We start from the raw sequence: 13837 nt of genomic DNA, 5'->3' as shown, positions 1-13837 counted from the left end.
ATAAAGGCGGGGAAAATGTTGACGTTGCACGCTACATCGTGGCTAACAGAGGACTGAACAGGAATTCCCACATTGCTGGCAGGAGTGTCCATTATCAAAGGTACATCTGTCATTAAAACATTTATCAAAATAACACTTGTTTCACTATTTTGGGTATGGCTGAAGTTGAACCATTTCTCACTGTTATTATCCATACATTCTGTTCAGTATCATTTGATAGCATTTGAAGTCTTATCTTAATACAATAATCAAGTTCACTAATATATAAAAATATAAATATATCATTATCATTTTGTCATTAACTTCCATTTGGACAGATTAAAAACAAGACTTTAAACTGATTTCATTGTTATTATTTACCGTGCTTACCATCAATGCCAATCTTGCCATAATCCAAAACTAGGTAAAAGATAAAAAGTTGTTTTTGTTCATTGTAGGAATGCCACTTTTTTTCAACAGAATAGAGAGGCTCTGGAGAGATGTTTATGTGGGAGTGCTTGATCTCTTCTACACCATCTTTACTAACCTTGAGAGAGAAGGTCTTCTCAATCCTGACAACGAGATCCATCTCTATGCTCTGCACTGGTGCTTTCTGCCCCACATACAGAAGCACCTTCAGTTTTTCCAGCGTGGCTGGAACTGCCACCGACTACACACTGAGGGAAACCAATCCCCGTTGCAACTGTGGACTCGCCATGAACATTAGGCACAGATGGACCATATACAGGCAATTTTATTTTTTACTATAACTGTCATACAGGGAACAATGTCAACATTCTCACAACTTTATCGGAAATTACAAAAACTGTTTACTGTCGTAACAACATGTAGCAGTGGGAAATAATGCAGTATAAGGTATATAACAAAGTAAATGTATCAGTATCAGTACTCTAAATTAATTTATTGGCTCTTTGAGAATTCTAAACAATCTCTCTTTTTGATGCCGATGTTATTCATCGAAGATTTATCCAATTTCCCAAGAGATGATAAAACAAGTTTTGTTTCAATCTAGTTCCTGTAAATCTAATTGACTGCAGGTGGCTTATAATTCTGTAAGGATTTTTGCCATTTTAACTGAGATTTTGACTAAACTAACCCTTTAACAAGAGCTCCTCCAATTGCAGGTTGACATGGAGTTTGGAATCGACTGGACTGGACCATGTGGTCACCGTCAACCTGGTGTTGTGATCCCTGAAGTTCAGCTGCAGCGCTCACTGACTGAGCAGGAAGCTGAAAGTCTACCAGACCCCAGTGGCCCTCTGTCTGATGTTTTTGATGTCTATGTCCAAACTGTGAGCTTATTATCAGAAATGCTCCAGTAAATTCCTCCCTCACAAGCTCCATGATGCAGAATGTGTGAGTTACATAAATACAAAGTGCTTTGCTTTGGTGCAGTTCTAATTCCATTGCTGAATCGCAATGTTTTGATATTACATTTGTTTCATATGGATGAGGTAATTTTAACATAAGTAGAAATAAGGAGCTGCTTCATTTTTTTTCAGAACAATGTATTAAATAAATAACCGCAACAACTGGCATTTAAACAATTTCGCTTAGTGAACAGTGTGATTTACAGACAGAGGCATAACAAACTAAATTACATATGCTGTACTATATCAAAAACATGCTGGCTTTATTGCACCAGTGTTATACAGTGGCGAAACTATACTGTCTCATTAGACCATTCCAAACCCAGTGTCAGTGCTACAAATAGCAGCGAGAATGTCTCTTTCAAAGTTTCCATACTCTTTGTAATGTCCTGAAATTTTCAGCAGGTGGAAGCAGGTGGAAGACTTGGGGAAGTTGCTCTCCACCACCTCAACATCCAACTGTCTGGGAAGCACACTCCATCCAACCCAGAACTGCAGGAGTTTCCCAATGAAGTTAGGAGATGCTACCAAAAACAGAACACTCGATAGGACTAAGGCTTTTGGACAGGTTTTGTTATACTTTCTACAGATACAGTTACCTCATGCAGAACAGCACAAATGAGACAAATTTGAAACTCAATGATCATTGATCCAAAGTGTATTTAGCATTTGAACGTATTCCCAGTCACATCTTCAGACTGCACTGTTGCTATCGGCAAATAATGTGACAGAAATTGTTGATTCAGGAATGTTTTTTTAAGTAATGCAAATTACTTAATTTACCATTCTCAATAAATGTGAGAAGGAATCCTGTTTTGAGGTTCTTCATAGGACCTGCAAAACATTTGTATCACACAAGAAAAGTCAGGAAGCCTTACTTATCTTCAACTGATTACCATATAAGTTATCATTAATTTCTCATCAACAAACATCTGGGAGGTATCTGACAAAAAAAGGGCAAAATTACAGTCTTTCATCAAAGCTCTTGATTAGTTACTGTGGGATTTATATGAAGTCTTAAGTACAGAATACTCACAGCATGGAGTAACATTTTGTCAAGCAGCCATCTCCTGTTCTCAGATGTGACTGGAGGCAAATCCCAGGACAGTGCCAACTCATTGACATTGATCTTTTCTTCAGATGATAACTCTGCTGTGCCATCCAGCTAATGACAATTTGAATCAATTCGATTAGACTTCTGGATTTCTCAAGATTAATATTCCGTAGATAAATCATCAAAGTTGTCAAATCAAACCACATCAAACATTTAAATTTTATTGAAATGTAATGTGGTCAGCATGGTAGTAGTTTTTATAACATGGTAAATCTGTTGGTTAAGCACTCCCTGCTGGTGAAAATATTAACTGTAGGATGTGATTGTGGAAGAATCCAAACATTGACCTACCGAATTAAGTTTTTTTTCTTATTTAATTAATTTATGTTTAGGCATTTCTTAATTATTTCTTCCTGACTTAAAATATTATTTATATTGTCCTAGCCCTAGTGATTTTAAAATCGTATTGACAAAATATGTATCTTACCACTTTGATTGTCTCAAGGATATCAAGGTCAGCACAGTCCTTAATATCAATAGTTGCTTCTTCTGGGGATCCACCAAAGAGCACATGCAGGATTGCTGGGCTCAGTCCACCCAGGCATGGACCATCATGCAGAAATTAATGCAAGTGAAATATATGAGATAGTGAAAATTATAATTTTTACTTACCGAAATTAATATCAAAACCATGCTGCAGTTTGTACATGATTGTTGCAAAGAAATGGCGAGTCACACCATCGCCAATTGCTCGATCTCCTGAAAAAGCAAAACACAGCACAGATTTCAGTTAACAGAAAATAGGATTTGGTTATTTGTAAGTTAGTTAGTTAGTTAGTTATTAAGTAAGTGTGTTTAGTGATTTAAAAGTGTGTTACCAATACCCTTAAGGGTGCATGTCAAGGGGCAGGCCCACTCAACATTAGCCATCTTATAAAAAGAAAGGATTGCCCTTTCCCTGTCCTCTGCACTGTCTCCAAGATCCATAGAGAGACTCAGTGCTTTCCCGGTTGCATGCTGGCTCAAAATGTCCTCTTTAAATGTCCTTGCTGCTTCTTTTGAATTGGTGGCAAGTTTCCAATCTAAAAATAGATTTACACATTTTCTAATTAATATTGGATCAATTGATGTGAGTGCAACTATTCATTGAAATATTTAATGTAATGTTCAAAATTGGTAACCAACCAGAGATGCTTCGCTCCCCAAAGGGATCCAGATCAATTAGCTCTGGGGCAGGCACATCTCCCTGAGGTGGCATGGTTGAGCTGCTGGCCCTCGTCTCCTCAATGTACGGACAAACATATCTGGAGTTCGGGAGGAGCTGGCCCTTTCTGTGCCTCTCTCTCGCTCACCATTGCTCTGTGGTGGTCTTGGGTAAAAATAGGTAATTTTTGTTGTTAGGGTTAGTACGTTTTATATCGTGTAACATGATTAATGTTACACAATGTGCTTGACAAATGATATGTTTTAGTTCTGTAGGGCAGTACCTCATGCATTCATCGCTGTGATCTTTTATTTCGGAAAAAGGAAAGTCCTCTCCACAAGAAATGCATTTCACCAGGTGGTCCAACCATAACAGACTCACAGTTCTCATGCTGGTTAGCCACATCCCGCAGCAGGTCTGCCAGTGGTCTCCCGTTTGAAGCCATTATCAGGGGTATTCAACTAAACTTTAACAAGGTCCAGTTTGAGAAAATTTCTTGAAGCAAAGGTCCAGATGATCATAATTTCTAACTATTTAGTGTGATATATATTTAAGTAGCCTAGCAGTTGTGTCAGAAACTGCATGTACTCAATACCTTACTGTCAAATCAAATGAATTCAGTACGATTCAAAAACGTTTTGACAATATTTATTGTCACATAACATAGAACTGAACATACATGTATTATTGCAGACATGTATAATGTCCAAGCATTTCTGAGGGAACACTCATGAGCACGTTGTTGGGCAGTGAATGAGGGGCTCAGTATCCTGGGGGACTGGACATATTTGGCTCTGAGACCACTTATTTTCTGTGATCTCACTTCAGATTTAAGTGGGTATGTTTGTTTAAAACCTTTATGTTTTGTCTTATAATGGCGTTTAACATTGGCACTTTTAGGTTTGAGGTTTAGTGCTCCCAGTGGGAAGTATGAACAGAAAGGAGTCTGTCCATTCCGGATTAAATAATCTTTTTTCGCTGCCCACTCTACTTTTTTTGGAGAGCGACACGTGTTCATTACGTTTCTCTCCCTTTCTCCGTCTCACTCCTGTTTCTCTCCCTTTCTCCGTCTCACTCCTGTTTCTCTCTGTCTGCAGCACTGTATAGTCTCAATGTTGACCGCCTGAGATGCACAGACTTGATTGGCTGAGTAGTATCACGCGGGATGGCTTAACTTGCATGCAATTGGTCAATGCGTTTCCTCATCCACTAAACCACTACCGTAATGAGTACATAGCTGCCACGCTTAAAAATAGAATCGCTCTGTCAGGTTTTAAATCACAACCTTCTGTTTTGGCTGTAGGTCCGGATCCGTATGGGACGGCTTCTGGGTCCAGACCCGGACCGTAACCTTAACCCTGTTAGTGACACATGTGACATGTGTGATGTCACATGTTTGCTAACAGCACTACAAGGAAGATTTGCTAGGTATAGATTACTTCTGTCTGGATCACTCAGTTGACCATTCCTGGCCGAGACTGAGTTTGGGACCGCCTACCTCATTTACATATGGACAATTAAATGTTGAAATATATAAATGTGGAAATAGATAAAGAAATAAATGAATACATGTGGACATAAATACAGAAGTAAATTAATCAATGTGTTAAACTTATTCCCACATTTATTCCAACTTTTATTTTATTTCAACATTTATATATTTCAACATTTAATTGTCCATATGTAAATGAGGTAGGCGGTCCCAAACTCAGTCTCGAGCAGGATTGGTCAACTGAGCTATACACACTCGCCCCTCACAGCGCAACACACTCGCTGAGAGACAGAAGCAGTGACTGAGAATTGAGCTCGTCACCGCGAAGCAGCTGCTGAGTGACTTTGTAGAACAGTGGAAACAGTGAAAACACTGAGTTTCTCTGGTCACATCTGCTCAGAGATCAGCTGCTTCATGCGCAGAGCAGAAGCTGCAGCTGGTTTGTACTGAGCTGGAGTTTGTGCTTCCTCCTCTCTGCTCGCTCCTTGTGCTCAGTGGAACACGAGACGTGACGCTCACAGTCAGGATTACTGACACCTTAATCATCCCAATGAAAAATAACCTAAAGTAACCCTCTGAACTTGAAGTAGTTAACTTTAAGTGTGAACCGGCTCAACACTGCAAACAGCTTCTGGAAACCAGTCAGCATTGAAAGGCAGAAGTAGAAGGGCCGGCTCATTACACTCCTGTGACCAATCCTGCATGAGACTGCGGCTAGGCCAGCCTTTCTCATTAGCATACCAGACTAAAATGAGGGCAGTCAAAAAATAAATAAATAAATAAATGTGGAAATATATTTAAGACATTTGTTTAGACATTTCTGTTGTTATTAACGTATTTATTTATTTAATTCTGTATTAATTAATTTATTTCCTTTTTATTTATTTAATTATTTCTGTATTATTTCTACATGTATTTATTTATTTATATATACTTATGTCAGGTATGGTCCTCCATAGCTGCTGCTTTAAAGGAGAAACATCTTGGAAGAGCAGGAAAGACTCACCATCAAAGAAAACAAGGATATGGAACACACACACATCACCACTGAAGGAAGAGAGTGAACATTAAAACGACTTTTGATATTCCAAAACACTACCTTATTCCTGCACTCGTAGCCTAGCACTCTCAAAATGTCATATTTGGAGAGAAGGATGAAAGAGCAGGGAGTTTAGTCACCATCAAGGAACAAACAGTATATGGAACCCTGACATTATTACTGATGGAAATGATTGATAATTGTCATGATTTGATGACGATGGTGGTGGTTCACGTGTATAAATAAAGTATTGTGGGTTGAGTCTTTCGCGTACGGCCATACCACCCTCAGCACGCCCGATCTCGGAAGCTAAGCAGGGTCGGGCCTGGTAAGTACTTGGATGGGAGACCGCCTGGGAATACCAGGTGCTGTAAGCTTTTTCGAATTTTCTTTGCAACCAGCAGAGGGAACGGTTGCTGCTGCTTTAAAGGAGAAACATCTTGGAAAGAGCAGGAAAGACTCACCATCAAAGAAAACAAGGGATCTGGAACACACACACATCACCACTGAAGGAAGAGAGTGAACATTCAAACGACTTTTGATATTCCAAAACACTACCTTATTCATGCACTAGTAGCCTAGCACTCTCAAAAAGTCATATTTGGAGAGAAGGATGAAAGAGCAGGGAGTTTATTCACCATCAAGGAACAAACAGTATATGGAACCCTGACATTATTACTGATGGAAATGATTGATAATTGTCATGATTTGATGATGATGGTGGTGGTTCACTTGTATAAATAAGGTATTGTGGGTTGAGTATTTCGCTTACGGCCATACCACCCTGAGCACGCCCGATCTCGAAAGCTAAGCAGGGTCGGGCCTGGTTAGTACTTGGATGGGAGACCGCCTGGGAATACCAGGTGCTGTAAGCTTTTTCGAATTTGCTTTGCAACCAGCAGAGGGAACGGTTGCTGCTGCTTTAAAGGAGAAACATCTTGGAAAGAGCAGGAAAGACTCACCATCAAAGAAAACAAGGATATGGAACCCTGACGTTATTACTGATGGAAATGATTGATAATTGTCATGATTTGATGACGATGGTGGTGGTTCACGTGTATAAATAAGGTATTGTGGGTTGAGTCTTTCGCTTACGGCCATACCACCCTGAACGCACCACGGAGCGTGACATCATCAGAGTGCGACCGTAGGACGGTAGCAGAGCACCACATGTGGCTCGCTAAATACCTTTTTTCCCTGCTTTTTCTACATCGTATATACACATCCAACCGGTCACTAGAGTTGTGAGTGTGTTGTTTATATTGCGTGTGTCCCCCGTGGCAGTGACGCACTGTAAGGGGGTTTATGTCTGTTGAAATGGCCGGAGCAAAAAAGGAGCGGGGGGGGGTAGCGATGCTGTGCTCGACGGAAGGGAAAGGGAAATGAATAGTGAAATAATACAGAGCAAACAAACCATAATTGAAATGACAATGTGCCACCCGAGGGGGAAAGACAGACTAATGGAGGGTTTTTAAGATGGACGAAACGATGGTGCACGCCAGAGAGCTCGTCAACGATGAGCTGGTCGTTTCATTTTTGAATCTACCATTTTATATAAGTGACGGGGACATATTGGAGAAGCTGCAACTGTGGGGTGTCTCGGCTGCATCTCCGATCAAAAGGAGGATGTGGCCTGGAACTAACGTTGCCGATGGAACACGGTTCCTAAAAGTGAAGTTCAATAGTCAGATACAGTCACTGCCATACTCTGCCAAATTTAACACAGCACTGGGTGCAGAATACTTCAGGGTTATTCACGACAAGCAGGCGAAAGTTTGTAGAATGTGCATCCAGCCAGGACATTTAATGAGAGAGTGCCCTGAGTTCCAGTGCAACAGGTGCGGAGTTCAGGGACACTTCGCGAGAGAGTGCACTAAAGGAACCAAAAGATGCGAATTATGTCGGAACCTGGTGGAGGAATGCAGGTGCAACAAGAGGGAGGGAGAGGGGGAAAAGAGTGGTGAGGTGGATGAGAGTGAAGAAGGAAACGAGAGCGGGAGCAACGAGGAGAGGGACTCTGAGGACATGGAAAGTATAGAGGAGGAAGAAGTGGGTGGAACAGTATTTGTGGCAGGAACGGGGGAGATGCTGCAAGAAAGGGAGGAAAGAACCTAGGAAACTACAAAGACGGATGTAGGCATGCAGGCTGGAGAGCGAGCACCGGCGGAGATGACCACAGGAACGAGAGGCGGAGAGGAGAAAGCGGACCTGAAGGAAAGTGAGGAGAGAGGGCGAGGAAACGATGCGGAGGTGGATGCAGACAGGAGGAGAGGAGCGCAGACGGTGAGGACGAAGGAGACGGTGACGACAGAGGGAAGGAGAGACGGAGTGGAGACTGCAGGCCTGGAAGCAGAAGAAAGGAGAAAAAGAGAAGATGAAAAGCTGAGAGAGGATGGAAGTGCTGAGTGGAGTAACTCCCACAGAGACTGTAGAGGAGACCTGCACGTCTCAGACGGTAGGATCTGAAACAGACATGGAGTTGGTTGAAAATGTTGCACAAATAAGGAAAAGACAGAATACTGAGAGGCACAAGAGGATAAGTAAGAAAAGCAAGAGGAAGAATAAAAAATTAAAACAAGTATACTACTAATGCTAACGATAATTTTAATAAATGCTAGGGGGCTAAAGAACAAAAACAAAGGGCAGCAGATATATGGGAAGAGTAATTATGATATAATATGTTTACAGGAAACACACTGGGACGAAAGTCGTATGAGAGACGTGGAGAATGAATGGATGGGAGATGTGTATGCAAACAATGGTGATGGGAATGCATGGGGAGTAGAGATAATTATAAAAAGAGTGATCAAGAATGTGAAGAGATGTGATGATGAGGGAGATCGGAGGGTGATAGGGATCAAAATTTAAAATATGAATGAGGAAATAAAGTGTGTAAAAGTATATGCTGTGTGATGACAACTGTATGATAGTGGGAGTGGTATGGGGAATTGGAGGGGAAAGAGAACATGCGTTGTATAAAAATTTAAATAATGTAGGATAGTAGAAAAGATGATTGAAAATATTTGTTTATTATTATTTTATGTTTGTTCAACGCTATTTTGATAGTGCTGTTTGTTTGTTTAATGTCTTTTTAGTCTGAGGCTCTGTTTTTTTTTTTTGCTGTATGTTTGTTGTGTTAGGTTTTTTTTTTACAGTTTTGGTGTGAAGGAGTGATCTGTGTTGTTCGGTATTCTACTGTCTGAAAATGACTGTATATATGAAAAAAACAATGCACTTTTGAAATAAAAAAAATTAAAAAGCACGCCAGATCTCGTCCGATCTCGGAAGCTAAGCAGGGTCGGGCCTGGTTAGTACTTGGATGGGAGACCGCCTGGGAATACCAGGTGCTGTAAGCTTTTTTTGAATTTTCTTTGAAACCAGCAGAGGGAACGGTTGCTGCTGCTTTAAAGAAGAAACATCTTGGAAAGAGCAGGAAAGGCTCGCCATCAAAGAAAACAAGGATGTGGAACACACACACACATCACCACTGAAGGAAGAGAGTGAACATTCAAACGACTTTTGATACTCCAAAACACTACCTTATTCATGCACTAGTAGCCTAGCACTCTCAAAATGTCATATTTGGAGAGAAGGATGAAAGAGCAGGGAGTTTAGTCACCGTCTAGGAACAAACAGTATATGGAACCCTGACATTATTACTGATGGAAATGATTGATAATAGTCATGATTTGATGATGGTAAATGGATTTGTATTTATATAGCGCTTTTCTAGTCTGATGAAGACCATTCAAAGCGCTTTACAGTACAGTTTCACATTCACCCATTCATACACACATTCATACAGTGCATCTACTTGCAGCACTTTGTTATTCTATGGGGGGCCGTTCAGGGTTCAGCATCTTGCCCAAGGACACTTCGGCATGCAGATGGTTCAGACTGGGAATCGAACCGCCGAACTTCAGGTTGGAGGACGACCACTCTACCCCTCAGCCACAGCCGCCCTGGATGGTGGTGGTTCACATGTATAAAAAAGGTATTGGTAAAGTCTCTAAAAGTAGAGCAGGAGCCTGAGCTTTTAGCCATCAAGCCCCACTGCTGTGGAATAATCTCTCACTTTCAGTTCGGGAAGCAGACACGCTCTGTTCGTTTAAGAGTAGACTCAAAACCTTCCTTTTTGATAAAGCTTATAGTTAGAGCTAATTAGTGCGGCAGAAAGTAACTCGCCCTATATTCCAAAATTGATTAAAGGCAAAAACCCCTGATGATGCTAAGACGCACAGGGAATTTATGACACAAGACACACGGAGCTTCTCTTTCCTGCTTCTCCTTCCTTTTCTCCATCCCTAACACATCAAGGTCATTCTTATCTCATCAGTACATGTTACTAACTTGACCCCTTTCCCGGAGTTTCTGTGCCTTAGCGCCCGCGGATGAAGGGCCACAGCTGTGGCCGCACCATGGATATGATTGTGGATCCAGTTCGGTGGATTCTGTATCGTGCCTGCTGATCGTAGTGGTAATGGAGGATCCTGTGTCGCGTTGGCATCGGCTGATGGTGGACCACGACCGAGGCGGCAGCTGATAATGGATTCTAACTGGCGGCAGTGGACAATAACTGTGGACTATAGTGGATCCCATCCTGATGCTGGAACGTGATCTTGCTGGCTGCTGACCAGAGACTATGCTTGCAGCAGGACTGCTTCACATAGTATTGAAAAATGTTTAACCTCATCGATGCTGCTAAAAACTTTAATCCTGATGATGTTTTCTTACACTTGACATCTATTGCACTTCTGTCCGTCCTGGGAGAGGGATCCCTCACATGTGGCTCTCTCTGAGGTTTCTACATATTTTTACCTGTTAAAAAGGTTTTTAGTAGTTTTTCCTTACTCTTGTTGAGGGTTAAGGACAGAGGATGTCACACCATGTTAAAGCCCTATGAGACGAATTGTGATTTGTGAATGTGGGCTATACAAATAAAACTTGATTGATATTGTCGGTTGAGTCTTTCGCTTACGGCCACACCAGCCTGAACGCCCTTGAATGCACCACCGAGTGACGTCATCAACCAGCGACCAGGAAGCACGCCACCGCAGGTGGATGCGGAGGATCTATTTTTCTTTTTTTCTCTTTCCTAGCTTTTTTCTTGTGCTCTCTCTACATCTCCCTTTTTCTCTACTTCTTATGTGTTAATCCAACCGGACGTTAGCGTTGTGATTGTCTTGTTTAGTGTGTGGTTGTCCCCCCGCGCTGTGCGGGGGAAGCGGAGCCTGTGTGGGAGTGTCCGAGCACGGAGCGGGTGAGTGTTAACGCTGTCACCAACAGAGGTGACAGCGGGAGAGAAACTGAGCTGACGCAGAGCAAGAGCTGCACAAACAATGAGAGAAACGACAGGGAGCAGACAGTGATGGTAGAGATGGAAGGAGAGGGAGAAGACACAGCTATGGAGCTGATGAGGTGTGTGCGTGAGTTGTGCGGGGGGCTGCTGGCGTGCAGACAAATCACGGATAAAAAATATGAGATGACCATGAGCCATCCTAAGGGGAAAGATAGGCTCATGGAAGGATTCAAGATTGGGGAGACGAGGGTGCACGCCAGAGAACTGGTTAATGACGAGCTGGTGGTGTCATTCATGAATTTACCATTTTACATTGAGGACAGGGAGATACTGGCAAAACTACAACTATGGGGAGTATCAGCAGTATCTCCCATTAAAAGAAGGATGTGGCCAGGTACAAATGTGACTGATGGGACAAGGTTCCTGAAAGTAAAATTCAGTAATCAGATACAATCACTGCCGTACTCTGCAAAGTTTGACACAGCGCTGGGGGCTGGGTATTTCAGGGTCCTGCATGATAAACAAGTTAAAGTGTGCAGGCTTTGCATAAAACCAGGCCACATAATGAGAGAGTGCCCGGAATTTCATTGCAACAGATGTGGAGTGCAAGGACATTATGCAAGGGAGTGCACGCAGGGGAGGAAGAGATGTGATTTGTGCCAGAACCTGATAAATGAATGCAGATGCAATAAAAGTGAGGCAGAAGATGATACAAGTGAGAGTGAACAAGAAAGTGAGAGTGGAAGCAGGGAGGAAGGAGACGCGGAGGACATGGAAGCCGGAAGACGAGGAAGGAGGAAGGTGATCACAGAAGGAAGGAGAGACGGGGCGGAGGAGAGAGGTCCCAAAACGAAGGAGGCGAGAAGGCCAGAGAAGGGGGCGACGGTCGCAAGGAAAGACGGAGAGAAGGAAGCAGGCCTGGGGAAAAGGCGAGGAGAGGACAACACTGGAGGGACGGACAAGGAACTGAATGGAGCAAAGCCCAAAGAGACTGGAGAGGAGACCACCGCATCACAGACGGTAGGATCCGAAACAGACATGGATACAGAGGAAAAAATAAAACAAATGAGGAAAAGACAGAATACTCAGAGGCATATGAGGATAAATAAGAAAAGTAAAACTAAGGAAAAAACAAAATGAAAATAACAATACTAATAATGTGTAACACCTTTGCTCAGGGTGTGCAACAAGAGCCACAGACAGCCAGAGGTAGAGGTAGACCCGGTGAATGAGAGAGACAGAGACCAGTCTGCAGGGCTCCCAAGTAGTGGGTCCACAGGTGTGCCTCATTCCCACTGAGCATCGGTGTGACTCTGCCCACAGGAGCGTGAAAACACAGCCAAGCAGAGGAGACAACTCCAGGGTTGTCACATTCCCCCCCATAAGAACAGGCTTCTTCTAGGTGGAGTTCAAAGGTCCATCCGTCTATTGAAGTCTTACATGTAAAGGACACATTTACACTGCATTATACTATACTAACAACTATGCCAATTTATACCAATTTAAATTGCTTACCGGAATGTTGAGTACCCAATCCCCCGCTCACAGACTCCCAATCAGCAACTTAGTACCTAGGCAGCAATTTTTTTTTTTAAGATTTGGGAGAAGGAACCAATAATGGGACAAACAGCTTATGTCTTTAAGGTAAAGCTCTTGACAAGGCATCAGCCATCACATTTTCAGAACCCTTAATATGACACATCTCCAGATGGTATGGTTATAAAAACAAACACCATCTCAGTAAGCGTTGGTTTGGGTTCTGTAGCGAATTCAGAAAAGTTAAAGGATTGTGGTCAGTGTACACCACTAAAGGCCTACATCCTTGACCGATGTACACTTCAAAGTGCTGCAAGGCCCAAATTAATGCCAGGGCTTCTTTCTCTATAATAGAGTAATTCAACTGGTAAGAGTTAAACTTGCGAGAGAAAAAGCTGACTGGCATCTCAATCCCTGTTGCATCTTACTGCAACAGCACAGCACCAGCAACCAAATTGCTGGCACAAATTAGCAAAGTTTTCACATCATTAAAGGCTTCCTGACACCGATCTGACCACTGGAACTTAACCTTTTTGCGCATCAGGTCAGTCAAAGGAGCAACAACTGCTGACAAGTTTGGACAGAACCCCCGATAATAACCCACCATACCAAGAAACCTGGAAAGCTCCCTCTTTGTAGTGGGAGAAGGAAACTTCTCAATGGCCTCCACCTTTGCTGTTACAGGGCGCACCGCACCCTGCCCAACCACTTTACCCAGATATATATTTTTTCTCTCTTTACCAGTCTGTGCTCGGGTTACTGCACCTGTTGGAAATACCTCTGGGTCAACAGGTTTCCTCACCACTGGATTAGAACAACCTACCAGTGAAGGGAGTAGATCAG

The 13837-nt window shown here is 42.4% G+C and overlaps 2 pseudogenes; both read left to right on the top strand.

The window, feature by feature from the left end:
* Positions 1–6427: 6427 nt before the first annotated feature.
* LOC133007828 (5S ribosomal RNA) lies at positions 6428–6536 on the top strand (annotated as a pseudogene).
* A 389-nt stretch (positions 6537–6925) lies between these two features.
* Positions 6926–7034, top strand: LOC133007758 (5S ribosomal RNA; annotated as a pseudogene).
* Positions 7035–13837: the final 6803 nt, after the last annotated feature.

The sequence above is a fragment of the Limanda limanda genome, chromosome 7, assembly GCF_963576545.1.
Source record: "Limanda limanda chromosome 7, fLimLim1.1, whole genome shotgun sequence".
NCBI classification, from domain to species: domain Eukaryota; kingdom Metazoa; phylum Chordata; class Actinopteri; order Pleuronectiformes; family Pleuronectidae; genus Limanda; species Limanda limanda.
The sequence above is the reverse complement of the archived record's forward strand: the minus strand, read 5'-3'. Positions and strand labels throughout refer to the sequence as shown.